General features: G+C 43.5%; 1 pseudogene; it reads left to right on the forward strand.

Moving 5' to 3' along the window:
• Positions 1-3,153: 3,153 nt before the first annotated feature.
• On the forward strand, positions 3,154-24,570 carry LOC142383055 (uncharacterized; annotated as a pseudogene).
• The last annotated feature ends 585 nt before the right edge of the window (positions 24,571-25,155 follow it).

Consider the following 25,155-nt stretch of genomic DNA (forward strand, 5'->3'; position numbering starts at 1 on the left):
ATGCCGTCTCTTTGTGTATGAGCTGTCTCAGGGGTGCTGCGATCTCACTGAGGTTCTGAATGTACTTGCCAAGGTAGTTTACCATGCCGAGGAAGCACTGCAGTGATGTGACGTCCGTGGGAACTGGCATGGCGTTGATAGCGGCTGTTTTCGCGGGGTCTTCTTTGAGGCCGTCACGGGTGAAGATGTGTCCCACATAGGACACCTGGTCCAGCCGAACTTGCACTTAGCAGGGTTCAGCCGGAGGTTGGCCTCTCTTGCACGTGCGAGCACTTAGTGTAGGTTGGCATCGTGCTCAGCAACAGTGCGTCCTCCAATGATGATGTCGTCGACGATGATCGAACATGGGTAGCCCGCGAACAGCTGTTCCATTGAGCGCTGAAACACTTCACTTGCTGAGTTGATGCCGAAGGGCATGCGCAGGAATCTGAAGCGCCCAAATGGGGTGCTGAACGTGGTGAGCATTGAGGATTTCTTATCAAGGCGTATCTGCCAGAAAGAATTCTTGGCATCCAAAACAGAAAACACTGTCGCTCCCGACATCTGTGCTGCTACCTCTTCCACGCTGCGCATTGGGTGGTGGGGCCTCTTCAACGCTGTGTTGAGGTCTTTCGGATTGATGCACAGCCTGATTTCGTTCTTATCCTTCTTGTGTGCAGCTACCATGGATGAGACCCAGTCTGTTGGCTCTGTGACTGGTGTTATGACGCCGATGCGCTGCATGCGCTCAAGCTCGTCCCTGACTCTCTCTCGCATTGCAACAGGAATGCGGTGGGCAGGGCGGACCACAGGCTGCACATTGGGATCCAGCTTCATGGAGTACACGACAGGAAGTTCTCCCAGCTCGTCACTGAACAGGTCCTTGTACTGAGCTAATACCTGGGGGCTGAAGTCTGTGTTGCTTTCCACGCTGACCTGGTGGACATCAGGGCTCATGTTGACTATTCCCATGTTCTTGCATGCCCTAAAACCTGGCAGTGGTTGCACCTCCCTGTTCACCACAAAGAAAGGCAGGAGGTGGTACTGCTCCCCTAGGTGACATGGCAGTGTGACTGTGCCGCTGGTCTCGATCCTGGTGCCTCCATAAGCGACGAGGCTGACAGCTTTCCCTTGCTTTATTAGGTGTTCTCCATTTGTCACTCTTCTGTAAGTCTTCAGTGACATCACATTGCATCTCGCTCCTGTGTCAACTTTCATTTCAATGCGTTTGTTGTTTATGTCCATAGTGACAAATCCCTCATCTTTCTCAGCTGTTTCAGAGTTAACACAGTCCACCTGGTTGTCTACCTCAACGCCATCCACATAAAATGTCCCGTCATCACATGTTGATTCAGCCACTTCGATTTTGTTTACCGAACGTCTCGGGGCTCTACCGAGCTGGCTGCGTGGTTTAGACTTACAGCACTGTTTGTAATGATTAAGCTTTCTGCAGCTGTGGCACTGCCTTCCGAATGCAGGGCAATTTTCTCGCCTAGCTGCGTGGCTACCTCCACAGTTCGAGCAATTTGTGGTTTGTGGAGCATATAGTGGCTTGGGTTTGGCTAAACTGCTTGGGGCCGGCTTAACCGCGTCAACGCTGGTAGCTGCTGTTGCTAATGTTTTGCTGCTTTCCTCGGTCATTTCGTGAATTCGGGCGATTGAAATGGCTTTGGTCAGAGTGAGCTCGCTATCCCTCAACAAGACTTTCCTCAGAGTGTCACTGGTGACGCCGCAGACGATGCGGTCACAGATTAGCTCGTCTGTTATTTCTCCGAAATGACAACACTTGGCCTTAATCCTCAGATCGCTAATAAATGATTCGATTGTCTCACCTTGCTTCTGGTTTCTTGTATGAAACTTGTGTCTGTCCATAGTCCTGTTGTTTTGAGGGTTGCAGATTTCGGCGAACTTTCTTTTTAGGCACTCGGGATCCTCTCTGGACTCGGCGCGAGTGACAATCCTGAACTGTCCTTCTCCGTGAGGAACACGTACCTCTGGGGCATAGACGAATGAACGCTCCCGCTCGATGGCCTCTGGTCCGGCGATGTTGAGGAGAATGTAAGCCTGGGTCTTGGCTGGCTTGTCATAGTGTGCCGCGGCAATGAAGATGTCGTATTCCCTTTCAAAAACTCGCCAATTCTCGGCGATGTTTTCATTGAAGACAAGGGGGTCGGGTCTGCGAAAACCATCCGCCATCACGGGGAAGAAGAGTGGCTCGTTGACGTTCTTGTTGTGAAGAAAAATAAACTCGCAGGCGAGATAGTTCGTCCGGCTTCTGACACCATGTAGAATGTTTACTCTCCGTGTATGTGTCAAGGATCACACGACACAAGGTTTACCGTTACTGTGGTTTACTTGAACTGAAGAATCCAACCGCTCGCGCCAGGTACCATAACAGACATAGCACAGGGGAGATAAGCATTCCGATTGGCCCACGTCACACAAGTACGGTGGCTACTGTTAAACAAACAGTGCAAAGAATCATTTACGGAATGATCTACAGAAACCTTTCCAAACTTTGCGATGATGATAAGGCTTTCAAATCACAAACGCCATCACATGATTTTCACCTCCTGGCCACGCCCACACCATTCAAAGTCATGAAACTTGGCACACACGTCCACCCTGTCGAACTCGTACGTATGTAAAGGGTATCATGTGTGGGCGGAGCAAAATTGCTCAGTGGTGCCCCCTAGACATTTTGAAAAACCCCTCCGCATTGGGGTTATTATGTGCTCGTACGTACGCAGAGGGTATCGTGCGTGTGGGCAGAGCTGCGCGACTACGACGTCCAGCGCGTGCCCCAACGTGCGCACATCTCGGTCCCGCATACAGCTGCTTGCAGCTTTCTAGTTACTTTTTTTTTCATTAACACCGTCCGTTCACCCGTCAATAGACCGGAGTCACGTGACGTAAACAAATTCACGTAGAAGACTGCACAGATTTTTTTTTTGATTTTTTTATTTATTTTTTTTTTTACATTTTTCACATAATCCAATTAATTACATGAAGGTATATGGGTCTGTATTAATTTTAGGGATGAAATTCAGTTTATTTGGATTGGAAGCACTTTGTGTTGTGTGGCCTGGGGTCAGTCTATCCCCCACCCCCCTCCTCATTGCCTCTTCTGACACACACAACCTGTATGACTCTCAGCAGCAAGTTGACGTGACAATGAGGGCGCCCAGTCCACTAAAGCCTCGTTTCCACTACGCAGTCCGGTACAGGTCGGTTCGGAACGGTACGGTATGGGTTGGGTGGCTTTGGGGTCAGCTTGCGTTCCCACTGTACAAAGGGGACCCTCAGGGGTGGGCGGAGTGCGTGCCGAAGCGTAAATAGCAAATAACAGCAAATAACAAATAACATCCATAATTTGGAACCACCTCCAAGCTTCTTCAGCTTAATGCCACACTGGCTCGTGGTCCGGTTGAAACCACTCTCTGCCATTTTTGTGGCAATCAGCTGGAAAACTTTTTGGTTTGGCACAGCGCCATCAAGCTTCCGCTGCACAGCCTCCTCACCAACACCGGAGAGCAGAGCCTGGAACCGGTCCTGTGTGCTGGGTACCCCAAGCAGAAGGGCTACAGACATGGGACCGGTACGGTACGGATCGGTACACTTTCGTGGTAATGGAAACACTGAAATAAGCAAACCGTTCCGACCCGACTGCATAGTGGAAACACGCCACAAATTGACATGGAAATGAGCGGTAGTCATAGTCATAGTAGTAGAGCGCTCGTGCGCCCTCACATAGAATGCGCCCTGGGCGGTCGCCCACATTGCCCATCGCAAAAACCGGCCCTGCCACACAGTCTTGCTAAGAATCACATTACTAGCTAGAGTTACCAACATATACATACCCAGACACAACTCAATCCTAAAAGTGGGCATCTAATTAGATACAAATTTGCAACAGTATCAGTACTTGGTGCCATCTCCACCTCCATTTTGCAGAACCCACCCCCTCTCTCACTTGCAGCTGAAAACAGTAATACAATCAGTGCAAATTTGGCATAAGACATTGTTTTGTTGCTTGTAAGTGCAGCTACTTAGTCACAATTTGCAAGACTGTTTGACAGTATTTTACATGAGTGCACACCAACACTACTTGGTCCTTTTTATTTTGTTTCCTCCCGTAGTCATAATTTGTCTACTTAAACAAAAAGAGGGAGCAAAAATACGTGTGCTTGTGTGTATTCCAAGTGTGCACGTGGCTCAGGATGGAGCATTGAATCAAAGAAAAGATTTGATGTAATCCGTTGGTTTTCTTAGGTACGCAACTTTTTGTGAATTGGCATTATATGAATTTATCTATTTTGGATTTTAATTCATTTGATTTAATTGTAATATAATTGGACTGAATTGGACTTTATCTAAACTGCCTTGAGATTACTTTTGTTTTCAATTGGCATAATATAAATAAAACTGACAAAAGCAAAATAGTATAACAACCCAAAATACTGTCATGAGTCCATGACATTACTGAAGGTTTTATCACAGAAAGCTTTCTGTCCATTACATAAGCTCTCTCTCATTTACATGATACAAAGAAGCCACAGACTCATCAGTTGTTACATCAGGAATGAAACAATGATTTTAGGAACACCATGACATCCCTTTCAGACAAAGACTGGCCACTGCACATCTTCTACTATCCATCAATATTTAGTTTCATGCTGTTTCCCTTCCTGTTTTTAGCTCAAAGCCTGCTGGTCTGAATTAAGTGGTTGAACAGTCTGACATGGTGTCCAGTGTCTATATAAATGCTAATGAATAGCAGGGCAGTGAAAGGCCACAGCCCTTTTATCATGTTAATATATTTGCCTCAGAGGCAGTTCAGGGCTGTTAATGAGTGCTGAGGCTTTGAAGATCTTACACATTATTATCTGAAGTGAAAACTCATGAAAAAGCAATGTTTTTTTAGTAGGAGAAATCTCACCACTTCATGTCTTATCTGCTCATTTATTCTTTTCCTGAAGATAGAGGGAGACAAGGATTTTGTGAAAGCAACAGCTCATTGTCAGGTTTGTTTGTTGTCGTCGTGTTCATAAATAATCTTCATTGATACTGTCATGATTATGCTTGGCTGTGGTGTTGTTTTGAGATCTGAGTCTTAGGTTGGGACTGAGCAGAGGGGTGTTCCACGAAGCCGGATCAAGGGAAAGCCTGGTTTATCTCGATAGTTCTGGCTAATCTAAGAGAGAGTTCCGTTCCACCAACGTGGCTTATTTGAATGCCCGCTGAGTAACCATGGTAACTTATGCCGCTGAACTGGCCTGCTCCTGGACAGGCTAACGTTCAAGCTTAGCTTAGCTGCGTCTCAAAGAATGACCGACCGGCTGAAACAGACTCCCGAAAGAAAGTTCCACCTGGTAGAATTCCACACTCCCACAACTCATGTCTTGTATAAAAAACAAAACAAAAAAAAATTGCGGTTATCATATCACTACTTTCACTGTCTCGGAAAATCAATAAATGAATCAGTCAGTGGCAGTGGAACTAAAGAAACGCAACTATACAAGTAGTGAACATGAAATTAAATGAAAAAGAAATGGTATTCATTAAAACTAATTGATGCCTTAATACATCTCCGTCGAGTAGCCCCTGACTGCAGACCGCAGAACGGTTGAGGCACGCCCATTTGGCCCCACATTAGCCGCTTTCGGACAGACCGTTCTAAGAAAGTAGTTATCAGAACTACCCTCCTCGAATTTCGTTCTGATAACTATCCTTCCCCAGCGGAACTGTTTCAGTCTGCATTCGCACATGAGTCGGGACCTGATAGGCACTGATGCGCAGCCGTCTGCTTCAGTGACGTGTTAGCCGTTAGCCGTTTAGCGCTACATTCAAACACAAAACAAAACGGTAAAAGTAAGAAGAGTAGAAAAAACACCACCAAGAAGCTAATATGGAGAGGGTGGAGGCCACCGTGTTTATGGTCTGCATGATGGTGATATTAATCATGGACAATCACATCAGGCGTCTAATATCGAGGCTGGAAAAGCTCACAGAGAGAGTCACGAGATACTTTTTCATTTCATGAAGGAAGAAAGGAGAGCAGAGCGCTGCAGACAAATGAGACCAGTGTAAGTTTAACTTATTAAACACCCGCCGGTTGTGTCTGTGTCTTATGAGGAAACATTTCAGCCGTGATAGCATGACATGGGGCGTAGCTACCGACCACCACACACCTCCGTCAGATTCGTTCTATAAGAACCATGAAAAGACCCGACCTCGGAGAAGGAGCTAAATAGTTATAGGAACTAAGGGAGAAAGCCCCGAGTTCCTGTATGTCCGAACACGGGAGAAAACGGCCCCGCGGATTAAAAGGTTATTAGAACTGCCAAAGGTTCCTACAGTCCGAAAGCGGCTAATGAACTGCAGAAGAAGGATGTGTGGAGGAGAAGAAGTAGATTGGGGAAGAAGAGTATTGCAGTTTGCAAAATGGAAGTAAGCAAGATTTTTCTTTTGTTTTAATGTGCTATTTTGCAATATTTGTGACAGACAAGGAAGGAAGTAAATTTTTTTTTTTTAAATATGCTATGCTCTCTGTGACGATACACTTGTTGGGGTTCTGGGAGTGTGGTGGTTCTTTTTCCTTCCACCAGGTGGTAGTCAGGAGCACGGTGGCTGAGGCTGGCATCTGACGAGGCACACCTGCAGTAACTTACCATCATCAAGGAGGAGCATTTAAGGAGATCGCTGTCAGTCCTTCGGCGTCTGATTGTTGCCATAAGTGGTACTTCAAGCCTGTGAAATACCTTTTCACAAACCCGTCGAGATACCTTGAAAACTTACTTGTTGTGTTTTTTGCTTCCAAGGTTTTCCTGTTTCCTGAAACCAAGCTCGGACCTTTGTATCCAGTACACAAACCTGAAGACTCTCCCAAGACCTGGACCTGATTAACTACTGGCAGCCTTGCTCTCCTTACTGCTCCCGATCGAACCCTGTCCGCTCTCCACAGTGCTCTGGAACACCCATCTGGATTCAAACCCTCAACCTCCAGAAACCCCTCAGTGTTTATCTGGCCCCCCCAAGTGGATCCGCATCTAAGAAACTGTAAGTCTCCAGACATCTTCATCCTGCTCAGAAAACCTTCTCCAGACTCACCTGTGCATCTGTTTCAGTCCCAGTTATTCCTGCAGCCGCTGTGGCGCCAACCCCTGACTGAATTCACTTCCTGGAAAGATCCACTCCATGAAAGACAATCTTCCTCACTTTGAAAATAAACACTTCAAACAATCCGAACTCTTGAGAGTTTCCTGCATTTGGGTCTGACAAACCAGAGAAAACCATGACAACACTGTGTTCTTAGTTATTAGCTTAGTTATTCTCTTACATCACGGAGACGACTGAGAAACTCAGCGCTAAGTTTCAACATTATGTGGTAACTTCCGGTTTTCAAAATAAACGAGAACTGTCAATTTTTTTTTTTTTTTTTTTTTTTTTAATTTAAAAAAGATGTGTGTCTCGTAAAACAAGTTTTGTACTATGCTCCTACACTCATTTAAAAAAAATAAATATTAGCATTTTAGCACAATAGCTTCCAGGTCATATGACCTATTGGGTAAAAATGAGCAAAAATCAAATTTTGACAGCCCTCATGTTAGCAGACAGTTACCTGTTCTTCATCCATGCTCTTCAGCATCTGTGACATGAATCAAAATTTGTTTTTGAAAAATAGTAAAAAATGATTTAATATTTCTGGTCTTGTGGATTTCTAATGATTTACTTTTACGTGTATTCTTTCCCCCTCTGTGTAGAGACACATTAGTATTCTGTTAGATGGTGACGAAAAGCACCAACAGTGGACTATTTCACTGTCCCTTCTGCAGATACAAGGCTGCAAAACAACAATGGACAACCACATAAAAGACTATTCCTCAGTGAAATGCAGAGGTGCATCACACATATTACACATTTTAATTATCAGTATTTTTTTTACAGGTATGAATCTCTTTCCTTTTATTACTGTCATGTCCAGGAAATCCAGTCATGTTTAGTTTTTGTTTTGTGTATGTTGTCTTGTGGATTCTTATTTTATTTTTAAATTTATATCTCCTCTTGTTTCAGGTGACTTGTCCCTTCCTCTTGTATTCCCCTGCTGGTCTAATTGTCTTCCCTGCCCTGATTGTTTCCACCTGTTCCCCACCTCCTTAAACGCATATATGTATTCTGCATTCCCCTTTGTTTTGTGCCAGTTTGTCCAAACTATTCCACAAAGGGCCATGTGGCTGCAGGTAGTGATGTTACCTCCAACACCGAAGCTTCAAAGCATGCTTCAAACTCGCTGGAGAAATTTTCCCAAAAAAAGAAACCGTTTGAGCCATTCTACTGTGCAAAAACTACTTTTCTTGAATAAAAACACCTGAAGTAAGTAACACAAGCACCCTCTTTATTACACCAAGCACACTCTCAAAGAAAATATGAATGACAAACCAAAAATTTTCACATTGTTTTTAAATTATTATTTCATGGGTAAATTACTCAGAATCTTTAATGAGGTACTGAAAACACATATGTACGACACACATACATTAGTGTTACTATATACAGAAGAGATGCATCACATTCGCTTCATTTGGTGCAACAATCGCAAGTGCTAGTAGATGTAACCCAAGGGAATTGAATGAAGCTTCGGGTAGTGAACCACTTTATTACACAATGGTTCAAAATGATTCAATGCTTCAAAAAGCCTCATTTTGCCATCACTAGCTGCAGGTTTTCGTCCCAAACAAGCAACAGTACACCAGACTTGACTCAGATAACCAGCTGATCTCAGTCTGCAGATAGTTGATTGGTCAAACTGTGTGCTTTTGATTGGCTGGAACAAAAACCTGCAGTCGCACGGCCCTTACTCCACCCCATGCTCTCATGCGCAAGTCAGGTTTTGTCTTTTGTCCTTTGTTGTTTGTGTCCTTAAAAGAGTTTTTTTTTTTTTTTTTTTTTTTGCACCGTGTCCAAAAAAAGACTTCTTACTTTGAAACTGAATTGAAAATTTGGGCTCTGAGATCTGTCTTGTCACATTCCTCTTTCAGAATTCACAATGATTAAGTGTGGCTTCACCTGCCGGACACATTTTTCATTGCTGCTATTGTGCAGCAACAATTATAAGCATGCTGCAGCCCCCAAGGAACAAACAAAGACCCCCGCACAGAACCCAGTGGCCCCCACTCAGCACTCTGTGAACCCCGCACAGAACCCAGTGGCCCCCACTCAGCACTCTGAACCCCAAACAGAACCCAGTGGCCCCCACTCAGCACTCTGTGAACCCCAAACAGAACCCAGTGGCCCCCACTCAGCACTCTGTGAACCCCGCACAGAACCCAGTGGCCCCCACTCAGCACTCTGAACCCCAAACAGAACCCAGTGGCCCCCACTCAGCACTCTGAACCCCAAACAGAACCCAGTGGCCCCCACTCAGCACTCTGTGAACCCCAAACAGAACCCAGTGGCCCCCACTCAGCACTCTGTGAACCCCAAACAGAACCCTCTGTGAACCCCAAACAGAACCCAGTGGCCCCCACTCAGCACTCTGTGAACCACAAACAGAACCCAGTGGCCCCCACTCAGAACTCTGTGAACCCCGCACAGAACCCAGTGGCCCCCACTCAGCACTCTGTGAACCCCGCACAGAACCCAGTGGCCCCCACTCAGCACTCTGTGAACCCCAAACAGAACCCTCTGTGAACCCCAAACAGAACCCAGTGGCCCCCACTCAGCACTCTGTGAACCCCGCACAGAACCCAGTGGCCCCCACTCAGCACTCTGTGAACCCCGCACAGAACCCAGTGGCCCCCACTCAGCACTCTGAACCCCAAACAGAACCCAGTGGCCCCCACTCAGCACTCTGTGAACTCCGCACAGAACCCAGTGGCCCCCACTCAGCACTCTGTGAACCCCAAACAGAACCCAGTGGCCCCCACTCAGCACTCTGTGAACCCCAAACAGAACCCTCTGTGAACCCCAAACAGAACCCAGTGGCCCCCACTCAGCACTCTGTGAACCCCAAACAGAACCCAGTGGCCCCCATTCAGCACTCTGTGAACCCCAAACAGAACCCAGTGGCCCCCACTCATCACTCTGTGAACCCCAAACAGAATCAAGTGGCCCCCACTCAGCACTCTGTGGCCCCTGCAGAGAATTCAGACACCCCACACAGAAAACAGAAGATGGTCACTTGTCCCCCCTGCAAAGTGAGGTTAAACAACAAAAGAAAGCATACCCACCACTTTGAGACAGTGTCGAAGGACGGCTTTTTGGCCTGTCAGTGTGTCGATATTATACATGGTGTGTTTGCATTTGAGAAATCCTTTTGTGGTCCCGCAACACCCGCATACACGTAATAAAGAATACTTGGGGGCCAACACAGAAGGTGATGTGTGAAGCCGGCCAGTGCCGTCTGAATGGTGACTTTGCAGTAAGGAGTGGGATGTTGCCTCATGAGGGACACCATTTACCATCTTTATCATATTGCCCACGTGCTGAAGATCAAACCGTGACTCTAACTGCTGAGGCGTTGGAAACAATGGTGCAGAATAAATGGTTTGGGGAGGAGCGTAAGGCTAGTCTACTGCGTTGTCAACAAAATGCTGAGGGTCTGCCCCTGTCTGTGCACCTGACTGTGGGTGGTCCACCATCCAAATTGCATATCTCTGTTCATGAACCAAAGGTAACATATTACAGTAGGTTGGGAAGAGTAATTGTGTCTTATGACACAAAACAGAACAACTGGCATTGTCCCTGCTCTAAAGCAAGACAGTCTTGCGTTCACAAAGCTGTTGCTGAATGGCATCTCTTCATCACAAAGAGGGAGCTATTTAGAAAGGTGAAGGGCACAGAGGCAGAGACGGGCAATCCAACCCAGGTCACCACTGATCAAAGAGGACAATGACAGAAGAGTTGCAAGGATGCTGAATGATCTCCTCATCCATAAAAAGCTCCCTGCAGATCTACCCCAAGCTGTCACAGAACTGTCGAGAGAGGGAAGAACAAAGGACAGCTTTCCTAAGCACCCAATCCCTAAAGAAACTAAGGCTACGGCTACACGAAAACGAAACGAGGTTTTTTTTGAAAACGGGTACGAAAATTCTTGCGACCACACGGCAACGCGCTGCTGTAAAGACTCAGGTCCAGACGAAAACGGATGAAAACGATGAAACGATGCAGTACACACGCCACGCTGTGAGACAATAGAGAAGTGTTAAAATTGGCTCACAGCGTCAACGTTTGACTGACGCAAAAACGTTTTAGCTGTAACAATGGAAACGAAACGAGGCCGTTTTCAAACTTTCCCACTCTGGAACCCGTTCTCAAAAACTATCGTTTTGGGGTAGTGGGAACGCCGGCTCCGTGTGGCCGCGACAGCGAAACGATAAGAAAAAGTATCGTTTACAGTGAAAAACGTTTTCGTGTAGCCGCAGCCTTAATGCGTAGAATGTGAATACACACTTTGTGAACAACAATTAATAACCTCTAAAGGAAAGATCCTGAAAAGTACAGGTGTAGTTGAAGGTTGGTACTATCACAGGTCCTTCTATGGTCTTGTGTTCTTATCATTTAGTGGGTCACATCATTACATGTACATGAGAAATAGAAAAAGTAGCTCTACTAATCTCAAATGAAAATGTGTTTTTAGGGATATCAACATACAGAAAGACATGCCTGAACTGTGGCATGATCTACAGATACCAGGAGTGGGAGGATGGTATCCATAACTTTAATGACCACATAATTCTGTCTCTGCACTTGTGCCTGATGGTTAAGAATGCATTACAGGTGAGGGCATATCACTCAATAATGTATAGTGCTCACTGAAAGGTCCAGTGAATTGATTTTCTATACAATGTGATAGAATATAATTTCTTTACATCCTTCTGAGTGACACTTATTTAATCTTCTCGACTTATAGAATAAAAAAGTAATAATAAGATAATATATTTATCCTTGCTGATTCCTCCATTTTCCAGATGCATACAGCTATCAGTAAAGTGATCGAAATAATGGAGACAACAGAGAAGGTGTCCTTTCCGAACAAGGAGAGGGTTCTTCAGGCATGCCTTCATGTTGAGGCCCTGACCAACCATGACTACACTTACAGTTGTGTGTCGTGGATACAACCCAGCAGTTGTTGTGATGGATCTTCACAAGAAAGGCATTTTCAACATGCCAGGTGACTTTGATAAGCTGTTATTTTACATATTTTAGCTTAATTGTTTATGTAGCACCTTCTCTGCCCCGGAATTATTGTAAGTGGAACATCATATTAACCATGTCCTTGAATAACACAACTGTCATGTTCAGAGTTTTATTTAAGTGATTGAGCTATGAAAAACTGACTTTTGTTCTAACAATGAGTGAAATCCAGGGCCCACCTGATGGTTACGATGGTCACATGGACATAAACAATTATTGGGACACGGTGGCCACAGAAATGATCAGTTATGGTTTAATTCCATGTAAGTCGTGTGAAAAGACAGAACAGCTTGAGAACAGTTGCACTGAAAGTTAAGCATATTAATATGTGTTCAGTTTTGTGATAATAATAGGTAATACGCATCACATTTGTTCACAAAGGTGGTCGGAAGAACCCTTTTGTTGTGCCCCAGAGTTACCATCACTGGGGTCCATGGATTGGCCCACACACTCGTAGGTCAAATTTGGTCTTAATCACTGAACTTGAAAAAATCCAATGCCCCAAAATGCCAAATGATGGGGATGATGAAAATGTTCTTGATGATGAGAAAATGAACGAGGAGCAGCTCACGGATGAGCTTGTGAACTTGAAGGTAAATTAGTGGATGAAATATGCAAAATTCACCCCTTTGTGCTGACAAAAATTATGTCTAACAATATCATCTCAAATGTCTTTTCACAACAGGTACAGGAAGTCAGGGCACTGTGCAAACAGTGTGGTGTGGATGACAAAGGGTCCAAAGTGGATCTTGTCATGAGACTGTCTGACAAAATGTCTAATAGAGTCACCCTCAGAGGGCAAGGTTCATGTCAACATGCATTGGCTGAAAAATTCATGCCAGCTGACAAGGATGGTCACCCTCTCACTGGGTCCTCCCAGCATTTTGCTTTAAACAATGTCTTCCACCAGGGGAACAGCAAAGACCAGATCTGAGAAAGCTGGAGCTTGTGCCCGAGCTTGCTGGTCTTATCAACAGCCAGTGTGTGGAGCAGCTGTTTTCGGGAATGAGAAAAAACAATTACTTTTTGAATATGACAACCCCCTCAACACACATGTTTCTACAAAGAAATATACTGCATCATTACAACATGGCAAAGAACAAAAGAGTGAAAGACCAATATAGGAAGATTGGGCCTCATGCAAGAACATTTTCGTATTTTTATTCTAAGTTTCTCTTACTTTTTTCGTACGAAGGTCTCGTACGAACACGCCACGTCAGATTCAACAAACGCTCTTAACTTGGGAAAAAGTGTGTAAACGACCTGCGTAAATGATGAATGCCACCCGTGCGTATTTAAGTGCACGTGCACGAGGATAGTAAATTTGCACACTCCACGCCCAAAATGATACCATATAAAGGCTCGTGTATACTTCGCAGCAGTGTGTCGCAGTGAGCTTGTCGCAGACACGACGCAGTTATTTTTGATTTATGCCTTGACGCGCTGTCTGCGCTATGTTAATCCCACGCCACAACGCAAGGGGGACAATCACGAACAAGCTAGGATTGTGGGTGTTACGGTTACGGAGGTCATTCAACAACAATGGCGACTGGACGAATGCGCACTTTGATTGAGATGCAGCTGATCGATCTAGAAATAGAAGAAATATTGCTACTACTGGAGCTGGCAGAGAGGGAATGAATCGTCACGGTTAGCACGGTTAGCGTCAGCCGGTTAGCAAACCGGAAATACGCATAGTGTAGAGCGGATGTAGAGTTGACCAATCAGAGGCCTCCTTTCTCTCCTGTCTGCGGCACTGTCTGCGGTGAGTTACAATTTTGAGGAGGTGCACCAGAGTGTCTGCGTAGGGGGGGGGGGGGGCATGTCTGCGTTAACTGCGACACACACGCAGACGACCTGGTTTCCGAGTATAAATCAGGCTTAAGGCTGTGCTTGCTCTCTCCTGTGCCAGGAAGTGTTGAGTGTTGAGTCATGAGAATGGCATCAAGGCGCAAATAGAACAACTTTAGGGGCTCTAAGACTGAAGTTCTGCTTTCAGAGATCCAGAAAGGAAAATCTGTCATTTTTAGCAGAGTCAGCAGTGGAATTACGGGACCTGCTAAAGCCAAGAAATGGGAAGTTATTACGAGTGCTGTTAATTCTGTGTCACCTGTAGTTCGTAATGTCACCGAAATAAAGAAGAAATGGTTTGATATGAAAATGGCTTAAAAAAAAAAACCGTCTCGCCCTGGGCAGGCGCTCGATGACAGCAACTAAAGCCGTGCCTAAAGTTGTTGCCTCATCATGATGGGGTGGTCCATGAGGGGGGTCGTCTGGCACCACACCTTCTGGTCTGCCTGGGCTGGTTCAGGTAGTGGGAGACCCTCGTTCATGGCAATATTGTGCAAATCTGGCATGCCTTCTCTGGGCTATAGAGCAGTTGGCCCCCCGCTGTATCGAGACACACCCACCTGGCCTTCAGCTCAGTGCGCTCCACAACAGCACGGGTGCTTTGATGCGTATATGTGTCTCGTGCTCCAATTATGTTTGGCAGTCCAGCCAAGGCATGAAAGTCCCTCTTAATTTGTATTTGTTGGACAGCGGTGTATGGGAATCTGATGTACCATGGGTGATAAACTGATGAGAGTTTATATACAGATTCAAATGAACCTTCAATTAGTGCATAATTTAAGTCAAACAGAATATGCCAGCATAATTATGGTGTATAATGTATATATTTATTTATGTTTGCTTCAAAGTAATTAAATATACAATCCATTAGTCCAGCAAACTTGATTGGAATAACAGCGGACTATTTTACACAACTCCTACGACAGGTCTGGATCACTCGTAAATTCTGTTCGTACCTGAAAGAAAACGTAAAATACGAAAAGATTGGTGAATGCGAAAATTCTCTTAAATCACTCGTACGCACGACTTAAGAATAAATCTGTGCGTACGAACGGTTCTTGCATGAGGCCCATTGTTCCTTCAGATATTGAAATGCAGTGTGACAGCCATGGAAGGGTAGTCTTAGGTATGCAATTGAATATTTATGCATATTTGTTGTCTTCATCTACTTTAGACAATAATGTCTAACTTTATGTTACTTCTTTTTTCCATCAGGGTCAGCTGGCTACAGTAAAGAACGAGACAATTCTCAAGAGTGTGACTCATTGCTATAATTTATATCTGATTCAAAGGAGAAATGTGACAATTCACACTTATTTCTTTATTTTTCTGTTGTTGCCTTATTCACTAGTAAATGATGACAGTGAGAAAAGACCTGCAAAGACCCCATAAAGACTTCACTAGTCTACATAAGTTGTCAGCACACAGAGTGTGCTGGGGACAGGATCTCCAAGACATCCAGGAACAACTGGTAAAATCAACCATTGTGCCAGTGTGGATATTTCTTTTGAATGTCACTGATATAATGAAATACATGTTTAAACACTTTACTTTCTTCTACTAGCTGTCACAAGTCTTGGATGAGACCAAAAGTCCCACTCAGCACCTTGCAATGGTAGACAACATCATCCTGACTCGCTTTGACTTTTGGAGTCTGGGTTTGGATCGGGACATGGATGGGATGGTAGGCATAGAGAATGTGCTGTGCTGATACTGTTTATGTGATGCTTTTTAATTTATGTATTCTACAAGCTCCTGAACTGTTGTCTCAAAGTCATTGAGAAGGTAGCAGAGGTGTGACCAGAATGGCATGTGTGGGTGGGCAGTTAGCTCAGTGGTTAGAGTCGGTCGTCCAATAACCGGAAGGTTGGCGGTTCGATTCCCACTCGCCACTCAAAAATAAAAAAAGACTGGTGGAACTGATAGCTGGAGGGGTGTCAGTCCACCTCCTTGTCACAGCTGAGGTGCCCTTGAGCAAGGCACTGTACCCCCCATGCTCCCTGGGCGCTTCATGGCTGCCCACTGCTCCAGGTTGGCATCTGTCTCTGAGTATGTGACCCTGTGCATGTGCATGTGCATGTCAAACAGGTGGCAACCTGGATGGGTTAAAAGCAGAGGACAAATTTCGTGTGTATGCATGACAATAAATCTCATCTGGGGGGGCAGAAAACACTTGTACAGGGGCAGACAAAGTCTGCTTTTTAATGAGCCTTAAGGCTCATAAATGTAAGGAGATTCTTCTCCTTACATATAAAGCTCTTAATGACCGAGCTCCATCATATCTTAAAGATCTCATTATAAGATATTTTCCTAACAGAGCACTTCGTTCCCAAACTGCAGGTTTACTTGAGGTTCCCAGAGTTTCTAAAAGTAGAATGGGAGGCAGAGCCTTCAGTTATCAGGCCCCTCTATTGTGGAATAAGCTGCCAGTAAATGTCCGGGAAGCAGACACCCTTTCCACTTTTAAGACCAGGCTTAAAACTTTCCTTTTTTATAAAGCTTATAGTTAGGGATGGCTCAGGTAATCCTGAAACATCCCATAGTTAAGCTGCTATAGGCCTAGACTGCTGGGGGGCCTCATCTGTCACACCTTTCCTCACTTTACTCTCTTTATGTATATGTGACATTATTGTGGTCATTAACTCGTGTTTCCCTGTTCCAACAGATATCCTTTGAATGGTGTTACAGTACCGCCCCCCCTCCCCCCCTTTCTGTCGTCTCAAACCCCAGCTGGTGGAGGCGGATGGCCACCCTTCCTGAGTCTGGTTCTGCCAGAGGTTTCTTCCTGTTAAAAGGGAGTCGTTTCTCTCCACAGTCGCCTCAGGCACGCTCAGGACGGGAGATTGGACCGAAAAACAAAAAGTTTTCAGTGCAATCTGTTGGTTTCCTTAGCTAGGAAATTGTTTTTGAATTGGCTCTATATGAACGAATTGGATTATTTTATGAATAATTATGATTACAATGAATTGAATTCCAATTGGCTTGAATTGGACTTTATTATCTAAGTGCCTTGAGATGACATTTGTTGTATTTGGCGCTATATAAATAAAAATGAATTGAATTGAATTGAATTGAATGTCTTTTGGTGTTACCTACTAGTTATTAAAATGTTTTAATAAAATCTGTGTGGGTTATAGTTTTTTTTCAAAGACAATAGTGGCTGGCTGCCTGGCTAGGCTGGCAATTCAACTAGCTAGCACAGTAAATGAAACGAACAAGCTCAACTCAACAAAAACTACTACCACTACTTTGTGAAAAGATGACAGAGAAGAACAAAATAGGAACATGAATCGAAGTTGTCAGGTATTTAAATTTGGTTGACGAAAGCTCAAGCTGCCGACACATGCACTGTATGGGCTTAAAGTAAACTCCCGCACAGCGTTGTGCTATTTGAATGGAGGAGGACTGACAGACACGCCCCCTATTCAAATGAACCAACTGGAAAGGAGTTTTGACAATTGTTCTGCCCCTTAACACCTTCGCCATGTTGCAAATATGTCCTATTTTGGAGAGGTTTTTAGACCCGGACTTTAGGATGCAATAGCTTTTGTTTAACATGCTCCACATTCTCCGTTGAGGGTTTGAATTCAAGTAGATACTTGGGGCAAGACATCCAGCCAACTCCAGCTTTTTATTACCTTAATTAAGTCTACATTTCAGATCATTATATACAACAAAAACATCCGAAAATGTGAAAATAGCAGCAAGGGGTTAAGGTTACGGAGGGTGGGAAACACGATAACAAAAAAATAAATAAAGTTATAAACTTTGCAGATATATGCTTTTTTAAAATCACCACCTGCATTTATTCTATCAATACAAGACACAAACAGAGATAATAAATCTAACCTTTTTTCTGGCCAGTTTTCTTTGGATGGACAGGGCATTTCTCAGGGGGGCAGGACTTGTTCCTGGGGTTCCAGTGGCCCCCCCAAACCCCCCACCCCCCCGTAGCCACGCCCGAGGAAGGTAGTGTAGCTCTTGTAAAACATTTCACTCAAATGGATTGGATAGTCTAGTTCAATAGTCACTATATTTTGACAGTAACATATTAGCAAACTATCTCTTATACAGAGAATAGAGCATGTGTTTGCAGCAAACAGCCATGTCACTGCCACTTGGTTCCCACCAGTATCGATGAACCCCATGGATCACCTGCCGGTAATTTGTTAAAAGGTTTTGCTTTTGTATCAAATCAAATCAAATTTATTTATATAGCACATTTCATGTACAAACAGTTCAAAGTGCTTTACATAAAATAAAAGCATTGCAGCAGGGAGTGGAAGAAGCATTAAAAATACATAAAAGAATATAAAGAGAAACAAATAAAATAATTTAAATGAATTTAAAAACAAGCAACAGTCTAGATAGATAAGTTAAAAGATATTTCATGCATAGACACATGAGAACAGAAATGTCTTTAACCTGGATTTAAAAATGTCTACATTTGGTGAGAGTTTAATCTCCACTGGCAGTTTGTTCCACTTGTTTGCAGCATAACAGCTAAATGCTGCTTCTCCATGTTTAGTCTGGACTCTGGACTGGACCAGCTGACCTGAGTCCTTGGATCTAAGAGCTCTGCTGGGTTTATATTCTCTGAACATATCACAGATGTATTTTGGGCCTAAACCGTTCTGGGATTTGTAAACCATCAGCAGGCTTTTAAAATCTATTCTGTGACTGACTGGAAGCCAGTGTAAAGATTTTAAAACTGCTGTGATGTGTTCAGATCTCTTAGTCCGGGTTAAAACTCTAGCAGCAGCGTTCTGGATGAGCTGCAGATGTTTAATGCTCTTTTTGGGAAGTCCAGTTAAAAGAGCATTACAGTAATGGAGTCTACTGGAGATGAATGCATGGATGAGTTTCTCCTGGTCTGTTTGGGAGAGGAAACCTTTAATTCTGTTGATGTTTCTGAGATGGTAAAAAGCTGCCTTGGTGACAGCTTTGATGTGGCTGCTGAAAGTCAGATCTGAGTCTATCAACACTCCGAGGTTACCAACTTGGTCAGTGATTATAAGGTCCCGAGTCTCAAGATATTTACCAACGCTGACCCTCTTCTCTTTGCTACCAAACAGAATGATCTCAGTTTTGTCTTCATTTAATTGTAGAAAATTCTCTCTCATCCAGGTGTTTACTTCCTCCAGACACTGACACAGTACGTCTGCTGGGCTGCAGTCGTCCGGTGACAGAGACACATAAAGTTGTGTATCGTCTGCATAACTGTGATAACTGATGTTAAAGTTCTGGAATATCTGACCCAAAGGGAGCATATACAAGTTAAACAGAAGAGGTACAAGAATTGACCCCTGGGGGACTGCACAAGTCATGGCCACTCGCTCAGATTCATAGCTGCCAATTGTAACAAAATAACTCCGGCCTTCTAAGTAGGACCTGAACCAGTTAAGGACCGCTCCAGAAAGTCCAGCCCAGTTTTCCAGCCTGTGCAACAGGATTCTGTGATCTACAGTATCAAACGCAGCGCTGAGGTCCAACAGAACCAGGACTGAAACATTACCAGAATCAGTATTCAACCAGATGTCGTTTAACACTTTGACCAGAGCTGTTTCAGTGCTGTGATGACGTCTGAAGCCTGATTGAAAGTTATCAAGACTTCCACTTTCATTCAGAAAGTCGTTGAGCTGGTTAAATACAACTTTCTCAATAATCTTAGATATAAAAGAGAGATTAGAGACAGGTCTGTAGTTGTTCATCATAGAGGCGTCTAGAGTTCTCTTCTTTAGGAGTGGCTTAATGGCAGCTGTCTTTAGTGACTTGGGAAAAATGCCTGATGCCAGTGAGCTGTTAACTATTCGTAGGAGATCACTTTCTACTGAGGTAAAAACAGTTTTTAAAAAGTCGGATGGTATTATGTCCAGAGAACAAGTTGTTGATTTCAGATGCCCAACTGTTTCCTCGAGGATTTTTAAATTAACAATATTAAATTGTGACATAACGTCACAATTGTAGTGAAGTTTGAGCATTTCATATTCAGCTATTGATGTCTTTTTACAGGACAATGCTGCCAGTCTACAATGGATTCTTCTGCCAGTATTCGTACCTGGACATTGGATACTCTGTGTAAATACATTTATATGATCCTCCATTATGTCCTTACACAACAAAGTTGGTTGTTGGTGATTTAAATTTTTTGCTATAATCAAACGCATGACAGTTTTGTTAGTGGTTGCTTGTTAACTGGTGTTTGTTAGTGTCACTGTTTATTACAGAAACATTCCACAACTCAATGTATTTGGTTATAATCAAACACATTTAACAGATACTGAGGCCACAGGCTAGGGAGATTTTCTTTTTTGACCCACTCTGTGGCAGCGGCTGGAGAGATGAGAGTAGAACCCATCTATTCAGGTTTTTAGGGCACCTTGCACCATCCAATCTGGACAGTGGTGATTCTGTTTGAAACCATGTGTCTTTTTTTATTTGTTTCAATCAATGGTCCTGTTTTCATTTGATCGTAAATATGCCATGCATCAACTATTTTGATTCATTAAACATATGAAAACAGAACCATATATCTTGTTTGAGTGGGGAAGTTCTGTTCAAGCCCATTATAAAACCATTTTATTTGAGGTTCCAACCTCTTCCTTATTCAGTTTCAACTTTGTTCCAAGTGTTTATGCATGCTTTTAAAAAGTTGATGGTACTTTTATTTACTTACACTTACTCTTTGTTCAGACACATTGCTGAAATGCTATCTCCTGGCCCCTGGAGGCCCCTTGGCGTGAATGATGTTCAGGTGAGACATTACTTCATTGTATTCACTAACATTTACTATTTCCTTTCCATTCTTGTATTAAAATACCTTGCTCACACCCCCGGGCCTAACAAAGCAAGGGTACTCCAACAACTGTGGCATGTTTGTTTTGATGGTAAGACCTATTCAGTATGTTATATTGTTGCTGTTATCTATAAAATGTTTGCTTACTACATCCAAAACACACTATTTGTATTGAAAAATTGTATCCTTGGGAATATGCATGACATTATATTCACTAATACCTCTTGACTTACAGTACGCTCTGTACATTGTAATGGGCGCCAATTGCGATTTCAGAGAGGTATGAGTAAATTGTGACACGTTACGCTTAGTATACAAGGTATTTTTTTTTAAATGTATTTGAATCTTCTTGCATTTCCTTCTTCAAAGGAAAAACATGCTGCAAATTAGGAGAAGGTGGTGTCTTGTTCTCCTGCAGAACTTCCCCATGCCGGAAGTGCCCTCAATAGCCGCATTCGGACAGAGCAGTTCTAAGAACGGTCCACCTCATATTCCGTTCTAATAACTGCCCTTCCCCAGCGGAACTGTTTCAGTTTGCATTCGCACATGAGTCGGGACCCTAATAGGGACTGATGCGACACAATTGTCTGCGACAGCGACGTGTTACTTTAGCGCCACATTCAACAACAAAACAGAACAAAACAAAACCCGCGAAAAGTAAGGAGAGAAGAAAAAAACACCACAAAGAAGCTAACATGGAGAGCGGGGAGGCCACCGTGTTCATGGTCTGCATGATGGTGATATTAATCATGGACGATCACATCGGGCGTCTAACATGGAGGCTGGAAGAGCTCACAGAGAGAGTCAGGAGACGAAGGATGGAGCGCAGGCCATACTTCTTGGTTTCATGAAGAGCAGAGCGCTGCAGACAAAGGAGACCACGTGTAAGTTTAACTTATTAAACACGCACCGGTCGTGTCCGTGTCGTATGAGGAAACATTTCAGTCGTTATTCTACTGTTTGCGTTGAGCAGATCAGGAACATGAAGAAGCGGAAATCTGACGGGGCGTAGCTACCAACCACCAAACACCTCCGTCAGATGTGTTCCTATAGAACCCAGAACAGACCCAGCTGAGGAGAAGGAGCTGAAATGGTTATAGGAACTTAGGGCCGTGGTCCCTAGTCCCTGTATGTCCAAATGCGGGAAAAAACGGCCCCGTTCCTGAGAAAGTTGTAGGAACTGCAAAAGGTTCCTACAGTGGGAATGCGCCTAATATCACATCGGATCAGATCATCATCAAGATCAAAATCAGATCCTATTAAATCGCCTGTTTTATTGTATTCACTGTCAACTGACTAACATGAATGTTTTCATCGCGAATGTATGTTTTCATTAAATCATAAAAGTCCGAAGAAGACAGATTGCAGTCATTTATCCGTTTTCATTAAACCAGCATACTTAAAATCAGCCACTGATTTTTAAAACATTTTTTTTTTTTTACATATTGTGCCTAAGAACCATAATCTGTTTCCTTTCTAGAGGAAGCTGAGAACTTGCCAGGACTGGGAACAGGAAACAGGGTCTGTTGCCTGCTATGGTCTTTTCTTATTTCACGGTTTTCTGCCTTCTCCAACCCTTACTTTAATAATTGTTTTCTTTATTTTTGATTTGGAGGACACTCTGCTGCAACACACCATGGAGGCAGCAAGGTGGTGTGGAACCAGAACATTTAAGGGGAAACTTTCCCTTCCACGAGTCCTCTCCATGGATAGGAAAGGTCGCCTGAGGGCAGTGGAACTCCTCCATCTGTCCGGTCGCCTGGATCCAGAGGAGAATGAAGAACTGAGGGAAACGTTCATGTTTCTTTTCACCTTGCATGAAGATTATGAGGCGTTTTGCAAAGAAATTATGGACAAAAGGCAAATGCAGGCGTTTTCTGCGTTTGAACCCTAACTCCTACAAATGTCCTGTCATGGTCTGTGTCTTTTGTTCCCTGTTGTGCTCCTGTTTTATTTTGAAGTTCAGTGTCCTGTCTTCCTGTTTTGTCCTGTGTTGTAGCCTGCTCCCCGTGCCTGGTGTTCCTCCTGTTGTCTGTGAGTTCAGTTTGCTAGTTAAAATAAAGTGTATTGTTCACTTACCTGTCTCTACCAACGGCTGCTTTGGGTCCAGTCCTCTGCAATTCATGACACATTCATGGTTCGTGAGATGTACAGACAATCTCTGGTCCAATCATATACAGTAGGTTTCTATACAGAGGTGTATGTTCTTGTGTCTGTTCTGGGGAAAAGCTATAAAAACTGTTTTAAATATAGGCAGAATGGATCAAATTATGGACAGGAAGAAAAAACAAGATCTATCTATCTAATATATATCATTATAATTGTTTCATAAATATGATTATCAAATATATATAATTAAAATTGTTATATATATATAATTATCTATCTAATGTATATAATTGTTTCATATTTATAATTATCTATATAATACATATAATTATAATTGTATGGATAAAATTATGGACAGGAAGAAAAGAAAAAACAAGATCTATCTATCTAATATATATATAATTATAATTGTTTCATATATATGATTATCAAATATATATAATTACAATTGTTTTATATATATATATATAATTATCTATCTAATATATATTATTATAATAGGAGGGTTTCACTTGACGTCACTTCCGTATTTTCTAAGCGCGCGAACCTAAGTGGTGGGCAACTGGAGCTGGAGCCCATTGAAAACATCTGCAAATGCTCGTGTCTGCGGTGACCACTTCGTCAAAGGTATGTGCGAAATCTAACTGTTTTGTAGTAGTGCAGTAAAGTATTATGTTGTTAAATGCCAATCAACAGTAATGTAATACGGGCTATGTTTGGGCTTTGGTTTGAAGGCTGCCCCAGCGCGTTGCTGGCTACTGAGTCAGTGGACTGGGCTCCGACGGTCAAGCTGGGTTACCAAAACACAGAGCTAAAGACACCGTCATCTGTGAGACGAGGCGAGAGAATGATGCAAAAGGAAGACCTACAAAGCCGGTTGGAATGTGCAGAATCTATTTTGGATCTCCAACAGATACTCGAAGCATCAACTTCAGACTGGGACCACACAGCCGAATCGGACGAGCAAGATGGCTACCCCGAGTCAGAGGGGACAACAAAGGATGGAGGTAGACTAAACCTTTGTACTTCCATGATGGCGTGAAATAATGTTATTGTGATGCAAATGTGGTCGTCAAAATATTCACGTTAGGAAGTCCATGTACTGGTATTATGTGTTACACTGTCAGGCTAACTTTGTAGTTTAATGTGCCTTACGTGCTTGCAGTCCTCGTTTTAAGTTGTAAACACTGCGTGGGAACCCTGTAAGCCTATATCAGAGAAAAGGACTTGCATGTTGTGTCAAAAACATAACTTCTGACATTCATAATTATTGAGTACGATATTTATTGTCACATTCTGCTATATTGTAGGCTATGCAGATGCTGGATGCCAGACGGATCTGACCATGGATGACCTAGAGAAGATGGAGGAGGTGCTCAGAGAACACGTGCTGTTGTTGGGGGATCTTCGTAGCAAGGCACTGGACAGCAAATTCACCCAGGAGTCCTTTGAAAACAATGAAGAGAAGGTACATGAGAGGGCAGAACACATTTACAAAGTCAATGTGAGTGTAAAATCTTTTTTTGCGCTCCTTTTTTCCTCAGGAGACCGATGCAGATGATGTGGCTCTCCAGGGCGTGGCTGTGGGCATTCTTTATGTTCGCGAAGACTGTGGTCCAGGGACATCTACGCGAGTTTAAAACATTGCAGTCATCCTCGAAGAGAGAGTGGTCTTGCAAGATCTCCCAGATACTCCAACTGCTCTGGCATACCTTTTTGGCCTCCTTTATGCCCTGAATATCTCCTACCCGAAGGCTCTGAAGTATACTTTCGATATTTTGCGAAATGTCTTCATGGAAATTGGTCCGAAATGCACACAGCGTGTGCGATCTCTGAAAAACAAACTTGCAGTGTAAGACTTCATAAGAGTGAATACGAGGTTGTATTTTGAAATGCGTACTGGTTACATCATGTTCCCCTTGATGGTCCATGTTACGAAACGCATACAGCGTGTGCGATCTCTGAAAAACAAACTTGCACTGTAAGACTTCATAAGAGTGAAAACGTGGTTGTATTTTGAAATGCGTACTGGTTACATCAAGTTCCCCTTGATGGCCCATGTTCCTACGGTGTTGGAGTACGGCTATGTTTCAGAGAAAAATGCGGATGGCATTTTATTTTGGCCTATTTTTTTTTATTTCTAGCTCAATTTTTACCTCCTTACTTGGCCTATACTGCCATACAAAGGCAAAGTGCAGTAACTACATATTTTGTCAATTGAGTTC

This window comes from Odontesthes bonariensis, chromosome 1 (assembly GCF_027942865.1).
Source record: "Odontesthes bonariensis isolate fOdoBon6 chromosome 1, fOdoBon6.hap1, whole genome shotgun sequence".
Lineage (NCBI taxonomy): Eukaryota > Metazoa > Chordata > Actinopteri > Atheriniformes > Atherinopsidae > Odontesthes > Odontesthes bonariensis.